At 40.1% G+C, this 21145-nt stretch overlaps 1 protein-coding gene across 1 annotated transcript in view; it reads left to right on the plus strand.

Annotated features, from left to right (window-relative positions):
- Window positions 1-21145, plus strand: part of LOC129486815 (uncharacterized) — a 225527-nt gene that overhangs the window by 148001 nt on the left and 56381 nt on the right. The window contains exons 14-15 of the mRNA XM_063642973.1: window positions 2999-3077; window positions 4630-4824. The gene's annotated coding sequence lies outside the window, so the exon portion shown is untranslated. The remainder of the gene's footprint in view (window positions 1-2998; window positions 3078-4629; window positions 4825-21145) is intronic.

Consider the following 21145-nt stretch of genomic DNA (forward strand, 5'->3'; position numbering starts at 1 on the left):
AGAAACTTCTGCATTTACTTATTTCAACCTGCTTTGATACCTTTAACCTACTTTTCCCTTTTTTTCTTTCCTCTAAGAAATAGGGTCTTGCAATGTTACCCAGGATAGATTTTAACCCGTAGGCCCAAGGGATCTTCCTGCCTCAGCCTCTCGGTTAGTTGGAACTATAGTTGTATGCTGCTGTCCCCGGCTGAACCTGCTTTTTAATTCTTTCTCTCCATACATGGTATTATGAACTCTCAGCTCCAGGTAGACCAATCTCCTCTTGTGTCTGTGCCTTTGCTTTGGTGGTCCTCTTCCGGGTGTGCCCACCTATCTCGATTTCACTTGTTCAAACCTAGTATTCAGTGGGAAGTTCAGGTGTTACTGCTTTTGTGAAACTCCCCTGACAACAAAGGTTCATAGGACCCTTGTTGTTTAATATCTGAATTTATATAATTCAAATTGCTAGTTATCTTTTTAAGCATATAGGAAAACAACAAGATTTCAAGATACTTAAATGAAAAGAGAGAAAGATACTGGTTTATCTGTTCTCTCACCCTCCATAGAATCTAATACTGTCTTACTCAACAAATACTTGCCTGTTTATTGTTTAAGCCACATAAGAACACATAAAAATGGAAAGTGATTCACTGTTGGGATTATTCCAGTAGTTTATTGCTTCCCTCTTATTTATTTATTTTTTGGATGACTTCAGATACCAACTTGGTTCAAACCCTTATCAAAAATGACCTTTCCAACTTGGCTCCTGTGGAGTCTTCATCCTTCTTCTTCTGTCGTTGCTATAGAAATACAGGATTGCCTAGTCTAGTCTGGAGAGTACAGTATCAGGTAGTAGAAAGAGCTGCAGCTTTGCACAGAAAACTAGATTTGAGTTCTAATTCTCCCTGCAAATTGTTTGACTGTAGAAATAGCTTGCCTCTCTGAACCTCAAGTCCCTCTTCTGTAAAGCAGAATTAATAATACCCATTGCAGGGCTGTTGTGAAGATAAAATGTGATAATATATGAATTTAGTACCTATTTTGCTCATTTTACAGTAGGTGATTGCTAAATTATAGCTATTATTTATATCGACCATGAATGCTATAGTGTTCTGGATCTTCTAGGGCTCTGGAAGAACCACTGAACTTACAGGGATGCATACCAGCCTACTGTGTAGTGGGCTCTCCTAGATTGTAATTTTGGGAGCTGTCCAGCATGCAGACTCCTTCCTTGTTGTTACAGAGCCTCTTTTTTGCAGTATGGTTGGAGAATAGTGGCCTTTACTTATCACAGATGTCAGAGACTTGAAATCCTCCCTCTTTTCATCCCTAGGTTGATAGAGTTTAGCAAATGTCCAGAGTTTGGCCCATTATATCCCTCTGCCACCTTGCCTCAGAGATTTTGAACCCTGACTGTGTGACTCTTGCTTCTGGGATTTTGAAACCTGAGAATATGTCCCAAAGCTAAATACTTACGTAAAATGTATTCACAGCTCAGGCAGCTGCAGTGGTGGTATTCGGCTACATTCTTCCTTCTTCTTGCAAGATCATTGTTGAGCTTCCTCCTCTTAAATCATCCAGACTGCTACAGTTCTTGTTCTTCTAAGTGTCCTGTTGCTGAGAACCTCTGATAAACTTCCAATAAATCACTAACCCCTCTTCCCCAATTTTTCTCCATATGTTCTTGAAACCAAGAACTCAGAGTGATATACTACATGTCCCAGGTGCTTCATTCAATGACAGAGGATCCATGGTGCATTGGCTCACCCTTTGATCTTGTCCCCATGATTGACTGTAAGGCTTGGTGAAGTCTTCTGCTGTCATCATCTTTGTATCATAGTTTCCAGGGAATCCTGGTTTTTAAGGAATCCTGGAATCCTGAAGCCAGAAAGAATGTTGAGCTGCCCTCTAGCTAAGCCATTGGCTTTCCAGTCACCTCCTGTCTATTTTCACAGGATGGCATTTCTCACCTTGAATTGTTTCCATGTTCCAGTTTTCCCCTCCTTCTTTAGAAGAATGGCTCAACCAATAAAATTCTGCCACCTTCTCTTTTCAACACCTGAACATGTTATCAGGAGACACAAATTCTCGTGTAAACTTTGCTGTCGATAGTCATTGTGTAAGCTGGTTCATCTCTTTGTGCTTCAGTCTTCTCACCTATAAACTAGGCTAAGTAGCAGCAGAGGGTCATTTTGACAGGAAAACTAAAAAAATTGTCATGGTGGAATATTTTAAAAACAAGACTGGAAGTAATAAGATGCCCTGAATATTTTTCACAGAACAATGATAATAAAATGAATGGTAACAACATCAGGAAAGATGGGGTGACTTTTGGGTTTAGCTATTAGCCATGGAGAATTGTGCATTGAGTGGCAGTGAGGGGCTGGGGGTTGGATGAAAGCTACTGTTTTTCTAATCAGGTAGTGACCTCTTCTGGGGAAAGAAAGAGTCTAGTAGGGCCTCAGCATTAGGAGACATGTGCAACATTTGTACCAAGGCAACCAATGATAGACAGAATGGTCCCCAGAGGGAGAAGCTCTTGGGGTAGGTGTTTGCCCTGGGCAGCCAGGTGGAAAACAAAAATAAATGAATTGAAACTGAAAATCACTTTCTGGGCAGCCTTACCCAAAAGAGCCCTCATTGAGAGAGCTAATGAAAACTTGTAGACATGTGTATGCATTGTGGTGAGGTTACTGTCCGTGCAAGCTGGCCAGATTCAAGAACCCAAGACTGGTTTTTAGGGAGAATGGTTCAAAAAAGGTCCAGATGGGAAACGTATTTGTGTGCATTCCTAACTGGAAGGAAAAAGAACTCTTTCAGAGGGACAAACCAAAATTCAAATGAATGGTGAGGTCTAGAGTGGCGAGCGACTTTTGCTCAGTGGTCCTTTAGGGGGTAGGAAAGGGGCAAGTTCCTATTGCAATCTTGTCAATTGAACTAGAGTAGTACAAACTGTAAAAGTTTTTTTTTTTTTTTCTCTCTACCACACACCACTATATTCATCTGCTACTTAAAGGTCCTGGAAGGAGGAAGAAAGAAAATCTCCAGGAAGTCTTCTGGGTGACTTCAGCAACAATTGCATTACCCTTTTCCAGGTACCTAAAGGACTTAAATTGTGCTAGAGAATGGAACATTAAATCAGACAGGTTCTGCATTGAAGAGTGCTGCATGACATTACTGAAGATACAAGCTGTTGCTTTCACTTAGACCCATGGACAGCAAGGTGCAGGGCTGATGAAAATCATATTGTCTTATCTATTTTTGAATAGCATTAGAAGAATGGGTCTCAAAAGGTGAAGGGACTTGCCCAAGGCCAACTCAGAAACATATGGGCATAACTCAAATTAGAGCTGGGGTTTCTGACCATCATTTTTTTGTTTGTTTTCTGTTAGCAGTCACTCCTCTTCCACCTTTTTCCAGACCCACACTGCATATTAAATTGATTAGTCATATTAATATTAATATCACCTGGATATTAGATTGATTAATAATATGGTAGCTACAATTTAAACAACTACCACATGCTAGTCTCAGTCCATTCATTCATTCAGCAAATATTTACTGCGTGCCTACAATGTGCTAGGCACTGGAGATACAATAGCAAGCAAAAATGATAAACTCAGCCATTGTCAAAAACGTCATCAACAAAGCTATAACTAAAACTGTGCAATCTCTGATGGCAAGGGATTTGATGTGGTAAGAGGTTGTGATGGTAAGGGTGGGGCTACTAGTCTAGGGAGAGCTTCTTGAAGGAAGTGAAAATTCTGTTCATGTGTTGATCAGGCCTAAAAATCTCAGCATCATCTTTGACTTCTTTCATTTTCTTACACTCTATATCCTATCCACCAGCAAATCTGGTTAGCTCTGCATTTGAAATATGTTCAGAATCCAGTTGCTTCTTACCACCTCTGCTGCCATCCTCCTTTGCCCAAACACTTCTTGTCTCTTGTCTGTATTGTTGGAATATGGTGTCTCTGCTTTCACTCTTGTCTATTCATGCTCAAATATATTTGGACAACGCTGGGTCAATTATTAATTTCCAAGTCTTGCACTGCTGCAGGACTTCTCAGAGGCTTTCACATACTAACCAATGTACTGACTCTCCAAGAAGTGGGTGCAGTATACAGCATATTACACACAGTTGACCACTGGGACCCTTTCCTTATAGTGCATTTCACCCAACTGCTGTTTCATGGAAGACATTCTGAAAAACACAGAAAATGTTTATGAAAATATTAATACATCACATAAAGGATTATTATTATTCCACAGGAGTACATGACGGGGAATGGAGCCACCTACAACAGTTTCACGAGCAGGGAGTCAGGTTTACTGAGTTCTAGCTGCAGATATCTTTTTCTGAGCTGTGTGACATTCAACAAGTTATTTAATGTCTCTGGGCTTCCTCATCTGTGAAATATAGACAATAATTCCTGTCCTGTCTACTTTGCCAGGCCATTGGAAGAAACAAAATTAAAAATGTTAAAGAAAGAACATCCCCTTCCCTCCACTACACCAAACACGAACTAAACCCAACACCATTACTGTGCTAGTGTGGATACCTAGAAAATCATTAGTATTTTCAGTTACACGATCTCTGCACTTAATCAATGAGCAACAAATTAACATTTGGTTTATTTATTTAAGCAACCAGGAGTAAAACCCAAAGAGTTGCTGGCCGTTGGCTGGAAATCAAACAAAACAAAGAATTAATTGGAGCTAAGGCTGTGGAGAGTGCCAGTCTGTGACATGCATGGAAGAGAGCAAGGAAAGCCTGGAGTGACCTGGACTGCATAGCAGAAAGAAAAATCCCTGCAGGGACAGCGTGAAAAGACTAGGGAGGTAAGAGAACCTGAAAATACAGCACTGTAGGTAGAAGGCTGTAAAACTGGAATGATGCTAACAAATACTGTATTTTTACCTTAGCTGACAGCGGTAACATAGTGGCCCACACAGAATCATTGAACAGCATCAGGTGTGGTAATTCAGGGAGAGCCAGTGGGGCAATGTAGAAACTCTAAGCTGGCAAAGTTCTGTGGTTTTTGTAAAGTGCCTATCCAGAGTACATGGTTCATTCATGCCAGGTCAGCCAAAGCAGCTGCTGCTGTGATGATGATTTCCCTTTTGGGCTAAACCTCTACAGAGTTCCCTTTTTCTCTAGGGCTTTTGGCTGTGACTGATGATGTAGCCTTAGGCTCAGGATTATAATGCCCCACAAAAGCAAAAATTGACAAATGGGATCTAATTAAACTTAAGAGCTTCTGCATAGTAAAAGAAACTATCAACAGAGTAAACAGACAACCTACAGAACAAGAGAAAATATTTGCAAACTATGTATCCAACAAATGTCTAGTATCCAGTATCTATAAAGAACTTAAACAATTTACAAGAAAAAAACCCAAACAACGCCATTAAAAATGGGCAAAGGACATGAACAGACACTTCAAAAGAAAAGATATATGAGGCCAACAAGCATATGAAAAAAAGTTCTATATTACTGATCATTAGAGAAATGCAAATCAAAGCCACAATGAGATACCACCTTACACCAGTCAGAATGGCTATTATTAAAAATTTAAAAACAAGAGAGATGATGGGAAGGTTGCATAGAAAAGAGAAAAAATATACACTGTTAGCAGAAGTATGAATTATCTCAATCATTGTGGAAAGCAGTGTGGTGATTCCTCAAAGACCAAAACACAGAACTATCATTTGGCTCAGTGATCCCATTACTGGGTATATACCCAAAGGAATAGAAATCATTCTGCCATGAAGACACACACATACATATGTTCATTGCAGCACTATTCAAAATAGCAAAGACATGGAATCAACCTAGGTCCCCACCAATGGTAGACTGGATAAAGAAAATATGGCACATATACACCATGGAATACTATGTGGCCATAAAAAGAATGAGATCCTGTCCTTTGCAGGAATACAGAAGGAAGTGGCAGCCATCATCCTTAGCAAACTAACACAGGAACAGAAAACCAAATACGGCATGTTCTCACTCATACGTGGGAGCTAAGTGATGAGAACACATGGACACAAATGGGAACAACAGACACCGGGGCATACTTGAGGGTGGAAGGTGGGAGGAGGGAGAGGATTAGAAATAGCTATTGAGTACTGTGCTTGGTACCTAGCTGATGAAATAATCTGTACAACAAACCCCTGTGACAAGCGTTTACCTATATAACAAACCTGCACATGTTTCCTTGAACCTAAAATAAAAGTTAAAAAATAAAAATAAAAATAAAAGGATTCTGATGCCCCAGACTAGCTTACACTCAGTAAATACGTTTTGAGGTATTTGTGGGTCAAAGCTCCTCATGGAGATGATGATGATGATGATGATGACTGTATTGATAATGGTAATAAAAAACATAGCTTTCATATGGAGTCAGGTTACATGACATACAATACTCTTTCAGAAGGACAAAGCAAGATTCAGAGGATGGTGATGGTGAGGTCTAGAGGAGCAAGAGACTTTTGCTCAATGGTCATATAGCAGCTTAGAAACCACACTCATGGCCAGGCATGGTGGCTCATGCCTGTAATCCCAGCACTTTGGGAGGGCGAGGCAGGCAGATCACGAGGTCAGGGGATTGAGACCATTCTGGCTAACATGGGGAAGCCCTGTCTCTATTAAAAATACAAAAAGTTATCCAGGCGTGGTGGCATGCACCTGTAGTCCCAGCTACTCGGGAGTCTGAGGCAGGAGAATCACTTGATTCTCCTGGGAGGCAGAGCTTGCAGTGAGCCGAGATCGCACCACTGCACTCCAGCCTGGGTGACAGAGCGAGACTCCGTCTCAAAATAAATAAATAAATAAATGAACAAACCAATAAATAAATAAACATACTCACCTCTAACCCCCTTAAATGATGGCCTGAAGTTGGTATTGAAATCCCCATTGAATTTAAAAGGGGAACCCAAGCTCCAACAATTTACCGGAGGTCACATGGCAGAGAGAGACGGCACTGGGGCAGGAAGCAAATCTTCTGTCCTTCCGTTGTCTTTGTTTTATATGATGTGCTTCTCTGGCCACCACCCGGTGAGGCCATTAAACCTTTTGGGCACTCAGTCCTGGGAAAAAATCTCTTGCTGGACTCTTTCATATTTGAAATGAATCCCAATGGATAAGAAGTTTCATGTTTTGGGACATTTGTAAGTCAAGATATTCTAGGCTGATGGCAAAGTTAAGTTGTCATTCAACCTCTAAGTTAATGCTAAGAAGTTTTACTTGAGGAAGCAACATACGGTCATTAAAAACTACAAAGTTTTCCTTCTCAAATGTAGCACTTAAATGCTGTGTGACCTGATGTGTCCATGGTTCAATTTTCCAGCTGTAAAGCGGGGTTCATAATACTTCCCACCTTTGTAGGGTTGTTGAAAGAGTTACACAAATATGTGTAAGGTACCTGGGATTGTACAAATATATGTGAGCCACATTGTCAGGCACACTCAGGCTTTACGATTCTTGTTTATTTTGTGCCTGTTATTTTTGTTTTCCTACAATTCACCATTCTGAATGGTAATTATCTGGCCCTAATAGACTAACAGGTCTTAGAGGGCAGGAGGTGTCTCATTCACTGCTATATCTCTAGTACCTGGTGGATAAAAAGTCTCAGAAAACAATTGTTGATTGAATGAGGGAATAAATAAACATATGAATAGCTGTTTAATGTAGCCAATTAAAAAATAGGTGAAATATTTTCCATTACTTGTTTTCTTATTTGTGAAGTCATAATTTCTTCTGACACAGTAAAAAAAAAAAAAATTAAAAAGCAAGAGGTAGATAACTTCTTAAAGTCTTGCCTTTTCAGTACTCATACATTGACCAATTCAAATTAAACTGCTGAAGGTGACAGAGCCAGTGTTTACTGGCCAAATACTCTGCCATTAATTATTTCTATCATCTAGAATATTCCTTGATTGGGTATTAATAAAAGAAGACAGAACCTATGCTATATTCTCTGTTATATTCTGAACAGCTAAGAACTGTGCCTGCCACCCAGTAAGCACTCCATATTTATTTAAATGAATAAAGAAATTACTGCTAAGTGTTCTTTCATTTTGTTATAAGCTCATTTATAAGGTAGTTTAAATCCAAAGCACTTTTTCCACCTACCCCTGGACCTTAACATTGAGCCTTTAGTGTCACAGGCAAGAATTAAAACCAATAGAATTAAAAGGTTTTTGTTTGCACAAAATTATTTGCCAGGATTACTAAGCAAACAGGAGAAATGGAACAAAAATGATAAAAACAATTTGTGGTGCTTTCCTGTGGGATTTTTGGAGGTTTTTCAAAGCATGACTAGTGAGTAATGTAATTGACTTTTGGAGGAGAAGGGGAAGAAAAATGGGCACATGATTATGGACTTTGTCTCCTGTGAGCTTTGTGGCTGTATCCAGCCTTTGCAAAACATCACTTTTTTTGGAATGGCCCATAGCTAGGTACATCGGCCAATGGCATTCACTGGAAACACAGGGAGCTTGGTCTTCCTCAGAAATGAGGGTTCATTACATAACAGAATCCAGGTGGCAGCACAGTCAAGGGACAGGGAGCAGTGGCTGAACTCAGGTGATCAGTCATGGCACCTTAATTGCCTGGATCAGTAATGGACACAAATATTTAGGTAGCTGTTGGATTTCTCACAACTAGCAGGACCATAGCTCACAAAACAGGCTGACAGCTCATTCAGTTTGAGGTGAACATTATTGTTCCCATTGAACAGATGAGGAACCTGAGCTCTGGAAATTGTATTGAACTTGCTTGAGGTTACCCCACTAGGTTACCCAGGTCCAAATTTTGAGTTTTCAGTATTGTGTCATGAGCTCTTTCCTTACAGAAAAAAACTAAATAGCCTCGACGTTGTCTAGCCACTAGCCCAGAGATTGACAATGAGTCATTCTCTAATTACTGGTTTACTGTGAAGCTGGCCTGCATTCTGGAAAGTTCATGGTATAGAGATGCATTCAATAGTCATGATAGTTTTTTTTTTCTGGGGGTTGTGCAGTGCAGCCTAGTGAGGGGAATGCAGGATAGTTGATCCCAGGGGCTTTAAAACCCCTGGAATTTTAACAACTCACAAATATTGAGCACTTGCTAAGGGCAAGGTAGAACACTGAAGGCTCTATGTGCAGGAACGCCCCCAGTCATTGCAATAACTTTTTGAGATATGCATTGTTATCATCTCCATTTAATGTTGATTGAGACTGAGGCTCAGAGAAATTGACCTGCCCAAGTTTGCTCAGCTAGAAAGTAGAAGAGCTGAGCAGCAACTTCAGGTAGGTTAACCAATTCATCCTGGCTGTGCAGTGCTTGTTCAATAACAAAAGACTATACCAGTGGTTCTCAAAATGGTGTTAGGACCAGCAGTATTGGCATCAATGGGTAAATTGTTACACATGCAAATTCTTGGTTCCACTCCAGACCTACTGAATCAGAAACTCTGGCAGTGGAGCACAGAAATCTGAGTTTTACAGTTTTCCTATAGGTCTTGCTGCATACTCAAGTTTGAGAACTTCTGGACCATATTAAATCACTGTGCTTTCAGGGAAGAAAGGACTTACACAGAGCACTGAACATACCAGAGAAGCTTAGAGCCTTGGGAAGATGTTCTTCCAAAAGATGCTATTATTTTGGGCTTCTGGACCATAACTGAGGGAGTAGAGTGGAAGCAGAATCTCTTAAGAAAGAATATGTGATGGGAGGAGATGGTAGAAAGAGGTGACATCACAGCCACCTTCTGAGAATATGATGTGTTTGTAGAACAGGTGTTGATTATCCACTAAGACTCACTGAGGTCAAGTGACTTGGCCAAGGTCCGGTTATCAGGGACAAATGAATGCACTCAAACCCAGTCCCCTGGCTCCTTAGAGAGTATGTTAAAGCTACATTTCCTCACTAGACTAGGGTGAGGCATAGAGGTTCAGTGAGCCTCTGAATCATGAGAACCTCTCCTCAGTAACTGTCACAACTTCTCCTGACTAGACGAGCTAGAATCAAAAGAAGAATTAGAAAGATAGTAATTTGGTGGTCCCAGGAGGGAGGGAAGACTAAGGGAAGAATTCAGAGAGAGGCACTAAGGAGACAAGGATGTCTTCAAGGTACCTCTCTGGAACCCATGACTGTCTCCTTATCTTGATCATCATGGTCACCATTTATTGGGTTGCACATGCTCTAGTATGTTACCAACCAGAAAATGCAACACAGGTGACCTTGAGTTTAATTCCCAAATTTGCCAGTGACCCCAAGCAGGTTATTGAGCTTCTCTGAGATTATTTCTTCATGTACAAAATGAAGATCATCAGAGTTCCAACCTCATGGGATTTGAGGGAAGTTTAAAAGAAAGAATGTATGTAAAACCCCTAGTAGATTGTCTAGCTCATAATAGGTGCTAAATAAACATAAATAAACATTCACTGTGTTGTTGTTATTATCTTATCCAAAGGCTGGTTCACAGGACCAGGCAGCCATGGACATAAAAGAATGCCTCAGTGAGTGAGGATGATGATTTAGCTGTTTGTGGACACATAAATCTTACACTACTTGTCCGTTGCCATTCTTATCTTTACTCCCTCATCCACCACTTCTGTCCTCTCAGACCCTCACTCAGAGAGAGTGGTCTTAAGAAAGGACCCCTTCAATCTCTTGTTCTCAGAGAGGCCATGGGTGCATCTCATTTGCTTCACTGTATCACCTAACACTGTGTGCAGCGTCCAGGGCATCAGAAGCTCACTCGCCTGGACACCAGCTGCCAGGAGGTGGCAGGTAAACAGAGAGGAATGTTCTCAAGGGATCTCATCTGAACATTCCTTCTGACTGATTGCTTAGCAGATTCATGGCAAAACAAAGTTTTCTGGACCCTCTTACCTCCTTTGTCTACTTAAATGACAATAATATTTATTGATCAATTGCAATAGGCCAACCATTTTATGATACTTTAAAAATGTAATTTCAATGCAGAAGCTTCAGGAGCCAATGCGATCAACTCAAAGAAAGGGTATCAGTGATGGAAGATGAAATGAATGAAATAAAGTGAGAAGGGAAGTCTAGAAAAAAAGAATAAGAAGAAATGAACAAAGCCTCCAAGAAATATGGGACTATGTGAAAAGACCAAATCTATATCTGATTGGTATACCTGAAAGTGACAGGGAGAATGGAATCAAGCTGGAAAACACTCTGCAGGGTATTATCCAGGAGAACTTCCCCAATCTAGCAAGGCAGGCCAACATTCAGATTCAGGAAATACAGAGAACACCACAAAGATACTCCTCGAGAAGAGCAACTCCAAGACACATAATTGTCAGATTCACCAAAGTTGAAATGAAGGAAAAAATGTTAAGAGCAGACAGAGAGAAAGGTCCGGTTACACACAAAGGGAAGCCCATCAGACTAACCACTGATCTCTCTGCAGAAACTCTACAAGCCAGAAGAGAGTGGGGGCCGATATTCAACATTCTTAAAGAAAAGAATTTTCAATCTAGAATTTCATATCCAGCCAAACTAAGCTTCGTAAGTGAAGGAGAAATAAAATACTTTACAGACAAGCAAATGCTGAGAGATTTTGTCACCATCAGGCCTGCCCTAAAAAAGCTCCTGAAGGAAGCACTAAACATGGAAAGGAAAAACCAGTACCAGCCACTGCAAAATCATGCCAAATTGTAAAGACCATTGAGGCTAGGAAGAAACTGCATCAACTAACGAGCAAAATAACCAACTAACATCATAATGACAGGATCAAATTCACACATAACAATATTAACTTTAAATGTAAATGGACTAAATGCTCCAATTAAAAGACACAGACTGGCAGATTGGATAAAGAGTCAAGACCCATCAGTGTGCTGTATTCAGGAAACCCATCCCACGTGCAGAGACACACATAGTCTCAAAATAAAACGATGGAGGAAGATCTATCAAGAAAATGGAAAACAAAAAAAAGCAGGGGTTGCAATCCTAGTCTCTGATAAAACAGACTTTAAACCAACAAAGATCAAAAGAGACAAAGAAGGCCATTACATAATGGTAAAGGGATCAATTCAACAAGAAGAGCTAACTATCCTAAATATATATGCACCCAATACAGGAGCACCCAGATTCATAAAGCAAGTCCTGAGTGACCTACAAAGGGACTTAGACTCCCATACAATAATAATGGGAGAGTTTAACACCCCACTGTCAACATTAGACAGATCAACAAGACAGAAAGTTAACAAGATACCCAGGAATTGAACTCAGCTCTGCACCAAGTGGACCTAATAGACATCTACAGAACTCTCCACCCCAAATCAACAGAATATACATTTATTTCAGCACCACACCACACCTATTCCAAAACTGACCACATAGTTGGAAGTAAAGCTCTCCTCAGCAAATGTAAAAGAACAGAAATTATAACAAACTGTCTCTCAGATCACAGTGCAATCAAACTAGAACTCAGGATTAAGAAACTCACTCAAAACTGCTCAACTACATGGAAACTGAACAACCTGCTCCTGAATGGCTACTGGGTACATAACGTAATGAAGGCAGAAATAAAGATGTTCTTTGAAACCAACAAGAACAAAGACACAACATACCAGAATCTCTGGGACACATTCAAAGCAGTGTGTAGAGGGAAATTTATAGCACTAAATGCCCACAAGAGAAAGCAGGAAAGATCCAAAATTGACACCCTAACATCACAATTAAAAGAACTAGAAAAGCAAGAGCAAACACATTCAAAAGCTAGCAGAAGGCAAGAAATAACTAAAATCAGAGCAGAACTGAAGGAAATAGAGACACAAAAAACCCTTCAAAAAATTAATGAATCCAGGAGCTGGTTTTTTGAAAAGATCAACAAAATTGATAGACCACTAGCAAGACTAATAAAGAAGAAAAGAGAGAAGAATCAAATAGTGCAATAAAAAATGATAAAGGGGATATCACCACCGATCCCACAGAAATACAAACTACCATCAGAGAATAGTACAAACACTTCTACACAAATAAACTAGAAAATCTAGAAGAAATGGATAAATTCCTGGACACATACACCCTCCCAAGACTAAACCAGGAAGAAGTTGAATCTCTGAATAGACCAATAACAGGCTCTGAAATTGTGGCAATAATCAATAGCTTACCAACCAAAAGGAGTCCAGGACCAGATGGATTCACAGCCGAATTCTACCAGAGGTAGAAGGAGGAACTGTTACCATTACTTCTGAAACTATTCCAATCGATAGAAAAAGAGGGAATCCTCCCTAACTCATTTTATGAGGCCAGCATCATCCTGATACCAAAGCTGGGCAGAGACACAACCAAAAAAGAGAATTTTAGACCAATATCCTTGATGAACATTGATGCAAAAATCTTCAATAAAATACTGGTAAACCAAATCCAGTAGCACATCAAAAAGCTTATCCACCATGATCAAGTGGGCTTCATCCCTGGGATGCAAGGCTGGCTCAACATATGCAAATCAAAAAATGTAATTCAGCATATAAACAGAACCAAAGACAAAAACCACATGATTATCTCAATAGATGCAGAAAAGGCCTTTGACAAAATTCAACAACGCTTCATGCTAAAAACTCTCAATAAATTAGGTATTGATGATACGTATCTCAAAATAATAAGAGCTATCTATGACAAACCCACAGCCAATATCATACTGAATGGGCAAAAACTGGAAGCATTCCTTTGAAAACTGGCACAAGACAGGGATGCCCTCTCTCACCACTCCTATTCAACATAGTGTTGGAAGTTCTGGCCAAGGCAATTAGGCAGGAGAAGGAAATAAAGGGTATTCAATTAGGAAAAGAGGAAGTCAAATTGTCCCTGTTTGCAGATGACATGATTGTATATCTAGAAAACCTCATTGTCTCAGCCCAAAATCTCAAGCTGATAAGCAACTTCAGCAAAGTCTCAGGATACAAAATGTGCACAAAAATCGCAAACATTCTTATACACAAATAACAGACAAACAGAGAGCCAAATCATGAGTGAACTACAATTCACAGTTGCTTCAAAGAGAATAAAATACCTAGGAATCCAACTTACAAGGGACGTGAAGGACCTCTTCAAGGAGAACTACAAACCACTGCTCAATGAAATAAAAGAGGTACAAATAAATGGAAGAACACTCCATGCTCATGGGTTGGAAGAATCAATATCGTGAAAATGGCCATACTGCCCAAGGTAATTTATAGATTCAATGCCATCTCCATCAAGCTACCAATGACTTTCTTCACAGAATTGGAAAAAACTACTTTAAAGTTCATATGGAACCAAAAAAGAGCCCGCATCGCCAAGTCAATCCTAAGCCAAAAGAACAAAGCTGGAGGCATCACGCTACCTGACTTCAAACTATACTACAAGGCTACAGTAACCAAAACAGCATGGTACTGGTACCACAACAGAGATATAGATCAATGGAACAGAACAGAGCCCTCAGAAATAATGCCGCATATCCACAACTATCTGATCTTTGACAAACCTGACAAAAACAAGCAATGGGGAAAGGATTCCCTATTTAATAAATGGTGCTGGGAAAACTGGCTAGCCATATGTAGAAAGCTGAAACTGGATCCCTTCCTTACACCTTATACAAAAATTAATTCAAGATGGATTAAAGACTTACAGGTTAGACCCAAAACCATAAAAATCCTAGAAGAAAACCTAGGCATTACCATTCAGGACATAGGCATGGGCAAGGACTGCATGTCTAAAACACAAAAAGCAATGGCAACAAAAGCCAAAATTGATGAGTGGGATCTATTTAAACTAAAGAGCTTCCACACAGCAAAAGAAACTATTATCAGAGTGAAGAGGCAACCTACAAAATGGGAGAAAATTTTCGCAACCTACTCATCTGACAAAGGGCTAATATCCAGAATCTACAATGAACTCAAACAAATTTACAAGAAAAAAACAAACAACCCCATCAAAAAGTGGGCAAAGGACATGAAGAGACACTTCTCAAAACGAGACATTTATGCAGCCAAAAAACACATGAAAAAATGCTCATCATCACTGGCCATCAGAGAAATGCAAATCAAAACCACAGTGAGATACCATCTCACACCAGTTAGAATGGCCATCATCAAAAAGTCAGGAAACAACAGGTGCTGGAGAGGATGTGGAGAAATAGGAACACTTTTACACTGTTGGTGGGACTGTAAACTAGTTCAACCATTGTGGAAGTCAGTGTGGCGATTCCTCAGCGATCTAGAACTAGAAATACCATTTGACCCAGCCATCCCATTACTGGGTATATACCCAAAGGACTATAAATCATGCTGCTATAAAGACACATGCACACATATGTTTATTGTGGCACTATTCACAATAGCAAAGAGTTGGAACCAACCCAAATGTCCAACAACGATAGACTGGATGAAGAAAATGTGGCACATATACACCATGGAATACTATGCAGCCATAAAAAATGGTGAGTTCATGTCCTTTATAGGGACATGGATGAAACTGGAAATCATCATTCTCAGTAAACTATTGCAAGGACAAAAAACCAAACACGACTGCATGTTCTCACTCACAGGTGAGAATTGAACAATGAGAACACATGTACACAGGAAGGGGAACATCACACTCCGGGGACTGTTGTGGGTTGGGGGGAGGGGGAAGGGATAGCATTAGGAGATATATCTAATGCTAAATGACGAGTTAATGGGTGCAGCACACCAACATAGCACATGGATACATATGTAACAAACCTGCACATTGTGCACATGTACCCTAAAACTTAAAGTGCAATAATTTTAAAAAAATGTTATTTTATTCAAATGTTGCAATGGTATTTGTAAAGTGAGTATAATTATTTATACTCTATAAATTATGTAAACAGTAATAGATTTTGGAATCAGGATTTAAATCACATTTCTGGCTCCAATTTAGTTTATCAGTTGATGTCTTAAATGGCTGCTTCCTCTTAAAAAAAAATGAATACCTTGATAAAGAGGTCCCTTGGCAAGGCACATGGAGGAGTGTTTTGCAGGGAAGGGGCCTGATTCCCTCTAAATTAAAGCCATTTTTCTGCTCACTCTGGTATGTGATTTGGCTCCTCTCCACTCTCTGGCCATATCTTTGTGATTATGCCTTCTTACTTAGCCTTGAAAATGGGCAATAACTCTACTCAGAGTCAAATTAAGGGGTGGGCTAGACAGGAAGTTGCCAGAGGATTGATTCTATAATAGGCTCTGAGACATCACTGGAAATTTAATGACATGGAACACAGTTTATTTATTAATATTCCTTCCATGGAGAATTATGCTTGGAAAAAATGTTTGATAAGACACTAAAGGTGGAAAGAGGTGCCAACAGAGTTATCTTCTAGGGATGGTGGATCATGTCAGCGCCAGGAAGGTATGCAAGTTTGGGCCAGAGCTGAATTGTTTGAGAGGACAGAGGGGAGGTTGAGGTTGCTACCAGCAAGCTATTTTCTCTGATTTTCCCACACAGAATAGATGGCCAAACAGTTAAAAACATATTTCCTTGAAGGAGCACTGAATCATTCCCCTGTCCAGGGTGCTCCCACCCCTGAGTGAAGCCCTGATGCTGCTCAGAATGCTGCATAGGCCCTCATGCCCTCATATTCTTTTCTCTTTTTCCTTCTCTCTCCTTCTCTGGACATTGCTGTGCAGTGTTCCATTCTGATCTCCAGCTCTAGGTCATTTTCCACTACAGAACAGCACCTGTAGCCTGAACAAGAACAACAGTGTGTGAGGGACAATGGTGAGACCTGAGAGGCAGAAACAGAGCACTGTGTTCCAGGACATTTCTAGCATTAAGAAGAGGAGGCTGGGATTTGGAATCTCTTGCTCTGCCTCTGCCTACAAGCCTTGACCAAGATTCTTGGGCTCATCCATAAAACAATATGAAAAGTAAACATTGAGCACTTAACTGTATTCCAGGCACTATTCTCAGTGCTTCATGTGTTTATGCAAATAATTCTCATAATAACTCCACAATATAATTACTGTTATAATCCCCACTTTAAACATGAGAAAATGGAGGCACAGAGAGGTTGAGTAACTTGTTCAAGTTCACACATCTAGCAAACAGGGCTCAAATGCAAGCATTTTGGTGCCAGAAGTTTCATTCTTAACCACTTTGTGATACTGCCTCTCTGAAAGGGACAAAAAGCAATGGTGAAGGTGAAATGTAGTCATGTATCTAAAACGTTTTTGGAAATTGAAGTTGTTTGAATGTGAGTATTATTATTAGCCCTCCCCACCACCTACATCTCTGCTATTGGCAGAAATAAAAATGTGCATCTAGAGATGCCTAGAAGGGAATGGCACTCACCCAGATGGTGCATGTAGATGGAGAAGGGGCTACCCCTTTTGCCAAAGAGTGAAGAGAGATTTGAGTGTTGCTCATGACTGTGTTTTCTGTACTTAGCCCATGCCCAATACACAGTAGAGCATCAGGCAATATTCACCAAATAAGTCTAGGTTTGAATCCTTGCTCTGTCTATTATCTTTGGTGAGTTATTGAAGTTTTCTAAGCTTCACTTTCCTTTCATTTTGGAAATAAGGATTTGGGTACCTACTTCAGAGGTCATGAGGCCTAAATCTAGATAAATGTAGATTTTGAATAACGGATAATTGCTGATATTATTATACTATACCGGTGGCCAACAGTCTTTTCCTGTAAATGACAAGGTATAAAAAATATTTTAGACTTTGCAGGGTAGACTGTCCCTGTCACAGAAACTCAATGCTGCCATTGTAGTGTGAACACAGTCATAGACAATTCATAAGCAAATAGGTATGGCTGTGCTGCAGTAAAACTTTATTTACAAAAAGAGGTGGCAGATGGGAAGTGGCCCTTCGTTTGTAGTTTGCTGACCTCTGTATTCTATGGTCTGAGCAGCGTGAATCTGAAAGGTGCTAAGCCATATTAACAGGCTGAAAATGTTCTTGAACTTCCTAGGCAGATCTCGTCTCTTCATTCCTTTCCAGCGTTAAGGAATGAGCAATATTTTCCTGGCAGGGACAGTGTGCTTGCAGGGGAATCTGTTCTCAGAGTTTGTGTTTGTTTGTAATATTTCTTTAACAAGTGTGAGTGGTGAGAGCCCTTCCTCCCACATATTTTCCTTCTAACTCCTTGTTTCCTGGTAACTGCACCTTCTCCACGTACCTCTAGAGCTAGTGTGTGGTGAGAACACATAGAATTTGGGAGACTGGAACTTTGCTTGGCTCCCAAATAGAATCTTAGTAATATGGTATATTTATATAGAATAAGTGATGTGCTGAAAAATATATTAAAAAGATGGTCATTTAAAAAATGTGGTGGGGTCTTGGAAAAAGAACAAGGTAAAAATATTATATTTTATATGTTTAAGAGAATGAACGAAATGTGCTTTGGGGTGTAGAGGAAGAGAGAACATCAGTAGTTTTTTTTAGTGTTTACTGTTTCTCAATTATCTAAAAGGGGCCTGAGACACCACAGTTGATGGTTCATCCGGAACCACATGGGATGAGTAACTGTGGCTCCCCATGGGAACATCAAGGGGCTGTTAATGCAAGAAGGAGGAAGGATGATAGAGACTTAAAAACTGCATTTGGTTTAGGTAAATATGAGGTAGCTGCCCAATCTCACTCTTTTGAACATCTGTTTGCTTTCCTGTGCAAATGAAAATAGATAATGTGAAAAGCACTTTGCCCATTGCCTGGCACAAAATAGATCTAGAATAAGTGGATACTATAAGTTTTCATTTTGTTCATTGATATTATTAATAAAACCTGACACTTCTTAAATCTTCACATGCATTAGGCCTCTCTGAGCTGATCACATACTTGCTGGATTCCGATGCATGTCACCTTTCGATGTCATTGAGGACCTACATCCTGTTTATCTTTCTGTTCTTCCATTCTTCAAGTTTCCGCAATGTTTCTCCTCATGGTTGCAATATGGCTGCTTCACCCCTAAGCATTCTGTCCTCTCAGAACATCATGTCCGACAAGAAGAAAGGGGGAGGGCTGGCAAAAAGGGCCTCTTCTCCTATGCTTTTCTTTCTATCTGGGAGGTAAATATTTCCAAGAAGGCCCCTTTCAGACTTTCTCTTACTTACCATTGACCAGAAGTGTGTCACATAACCAGCTGTAAACAAATGGCTGGCAAAGTGAGTGGGTAACCAGGGTTGGCTGAGAAGACTCAGGATTGATCCATGGGACCGAAACAAGGAAGGCCATTGGGTACGCAGGGTCTGATGAAAAAGGTACTTCCTTTCTCATCCCTCCCTTTACCTCAAGAAACAAGTATGCTCTTTTCATCAGTTCCTAACACAGTGCCTGGCCTAAAATGGCACTCAGTTTATATTTGTCGGGGATAAATAATGACTAAATAAATCATGAATAGAATGTTCTTCTTTTTGCCTTTTTTCCATCTAGAATTCTGGTTTCCTCTTTTCCGAGTCTGGGGTAGGCAGCCATGGAGCTATTCTTCCAGTCTGACGATGACTCTTTCTAAATTTGGTAACATGGGAAGAATTGAATACGGCCTGTCACACTGTCCACATTCAGCCTTTGATATGAGTTGGTCAGTGTGGTCAAAGACAGAACAGCATGGGTGAGGCTGATGGTAAACTCAAGGGTTGCATGCACAGACATGACCAAGACCTTTCTAAGCAAGATTGGAAGTCGGGATAAGCTTGTTCCCTTTGATCATCTCTCTGGGCAGTTTCCTATGGCTTTTCAAGCTCTCCTGTTAGAATATGAACAAAATAACAGGGATCTGCAGAGAAAAACCTTAAGAGAAATGATTTGAAATGCACTAAGCACCTTGGAAGCATTAGTTGTCAAGGCTTTAATGAGATAATTATAAATGTCCTCTACTTAGCACATAGCTCAAATGGTCTACAACACCTTTTTAGGTATCACTTTGTTGATCTAGTTTGAATGAAGCACTGGAAAATATTTCTTTAAATACATGGCTATTCTGGATTATTTGTGGTTTCAGTCTTGTTTACTCACATTGTTAGGCCAAAATGAGGATTTTTGTGCTCATATCTGGAATCCCAGGGGAAGAAGACAAAATGGCAGAGTGGTTGTCTAATCTGACTTGAATCTGATCGCTATCACTTATTAGTGTGACACACTGGGCAAATGGCTTAATGTCTCCGATGTCAATGTCTCAGTTTCCTCATCTGCAAAATTGGGCAATAATCGACGGTGGTTCTGGCATGGTGTATGGCACATTGTAAGGGTGAAATAAATGCTATTTTTAGTGGCTTTTGACAACATGTTATATTCTTCAGTTGGTCATTGAAATGCATACTTAGCAACTGTAGTTGTCATCTTTGAAAAATAGATTATGCCATGTGGATATTCCCAACTTCAGCCCATCCAACAACAATCCATCAATGTTGTAAGGAGGTTTCTGTAGTCTTGGAATGGTTCTAGGCACTGGGATTATATTGAGCAACTGATAAGCCCTCATGCTGCTGAAGACTTTGACCAGACAATTAAGGTGGTTTAAAAACACTCAGGAAATAGATATTTCTTTACTATGCAAAAATGAGTTTCTTTAGGTTAAACTGACTGATTATGTTACTCAAAGTAGATACTTCAGATTTCTTGATTGTGTCCTGCAGTTGGTGTGAAACATGAAGTCATGTAACACTGCAGCGTGGAGTGCCTATAAAATTAGGGGCTGGGCAGTGTCAGTTTACCATACCTGTTTACCAACATCATGGCAATTCACACAAGTCATCTCACTGTTCTGGGACTCGGCTCTCTGGTCTCTAAAGTGAGCAAACACCCATTCATGTCGTTCAGCTGGTTATTCCAGAGTAAAAGTTAAAAATATTTCATCATAGCAATTATTGTAGTTACTGTGGTATTTGAGGAGTTTTTTCAGAAGCCAGAAATTTCTTGGGCAAGGGGTATGAGAATCATTGTTTTTCTATCATTAATTCTTTCCAACTCTCTGAAGATGAGTTAAAAAAAACCATCTTGATTATCTGAAAGTCTGAATGAACTAATGTGGAAGTTTGGGCACTCTGAGAAGCACACACAGAGGGTAGGATTAGCTGTGCAGGAGATTTATTAGAGGAAACACCGATGAAGAAAAAGAGGAAGAAGAAGTCAGGGAGAGGCTTCAGACCTGCTGCAGGTCTTACGCCTGTGAAAGGAGAGGAGGAGG

Source organism: Symphalangus syndactylus, chromosome 7 (genome assembly GCF_028878055.3).
Source record: "Symphalangus syndactylus isolate Jambi chromosome 7, NHGRI_mSymSyn1-v2.1_pri, whole genome shotgun sequence".
NCBI classification, from domain to species: Eukaryota; Metazoa; Chordata; class Mammalia; order Primates; family Hylobatidae; genus Symphalangus; species Symphalangus syndactylus.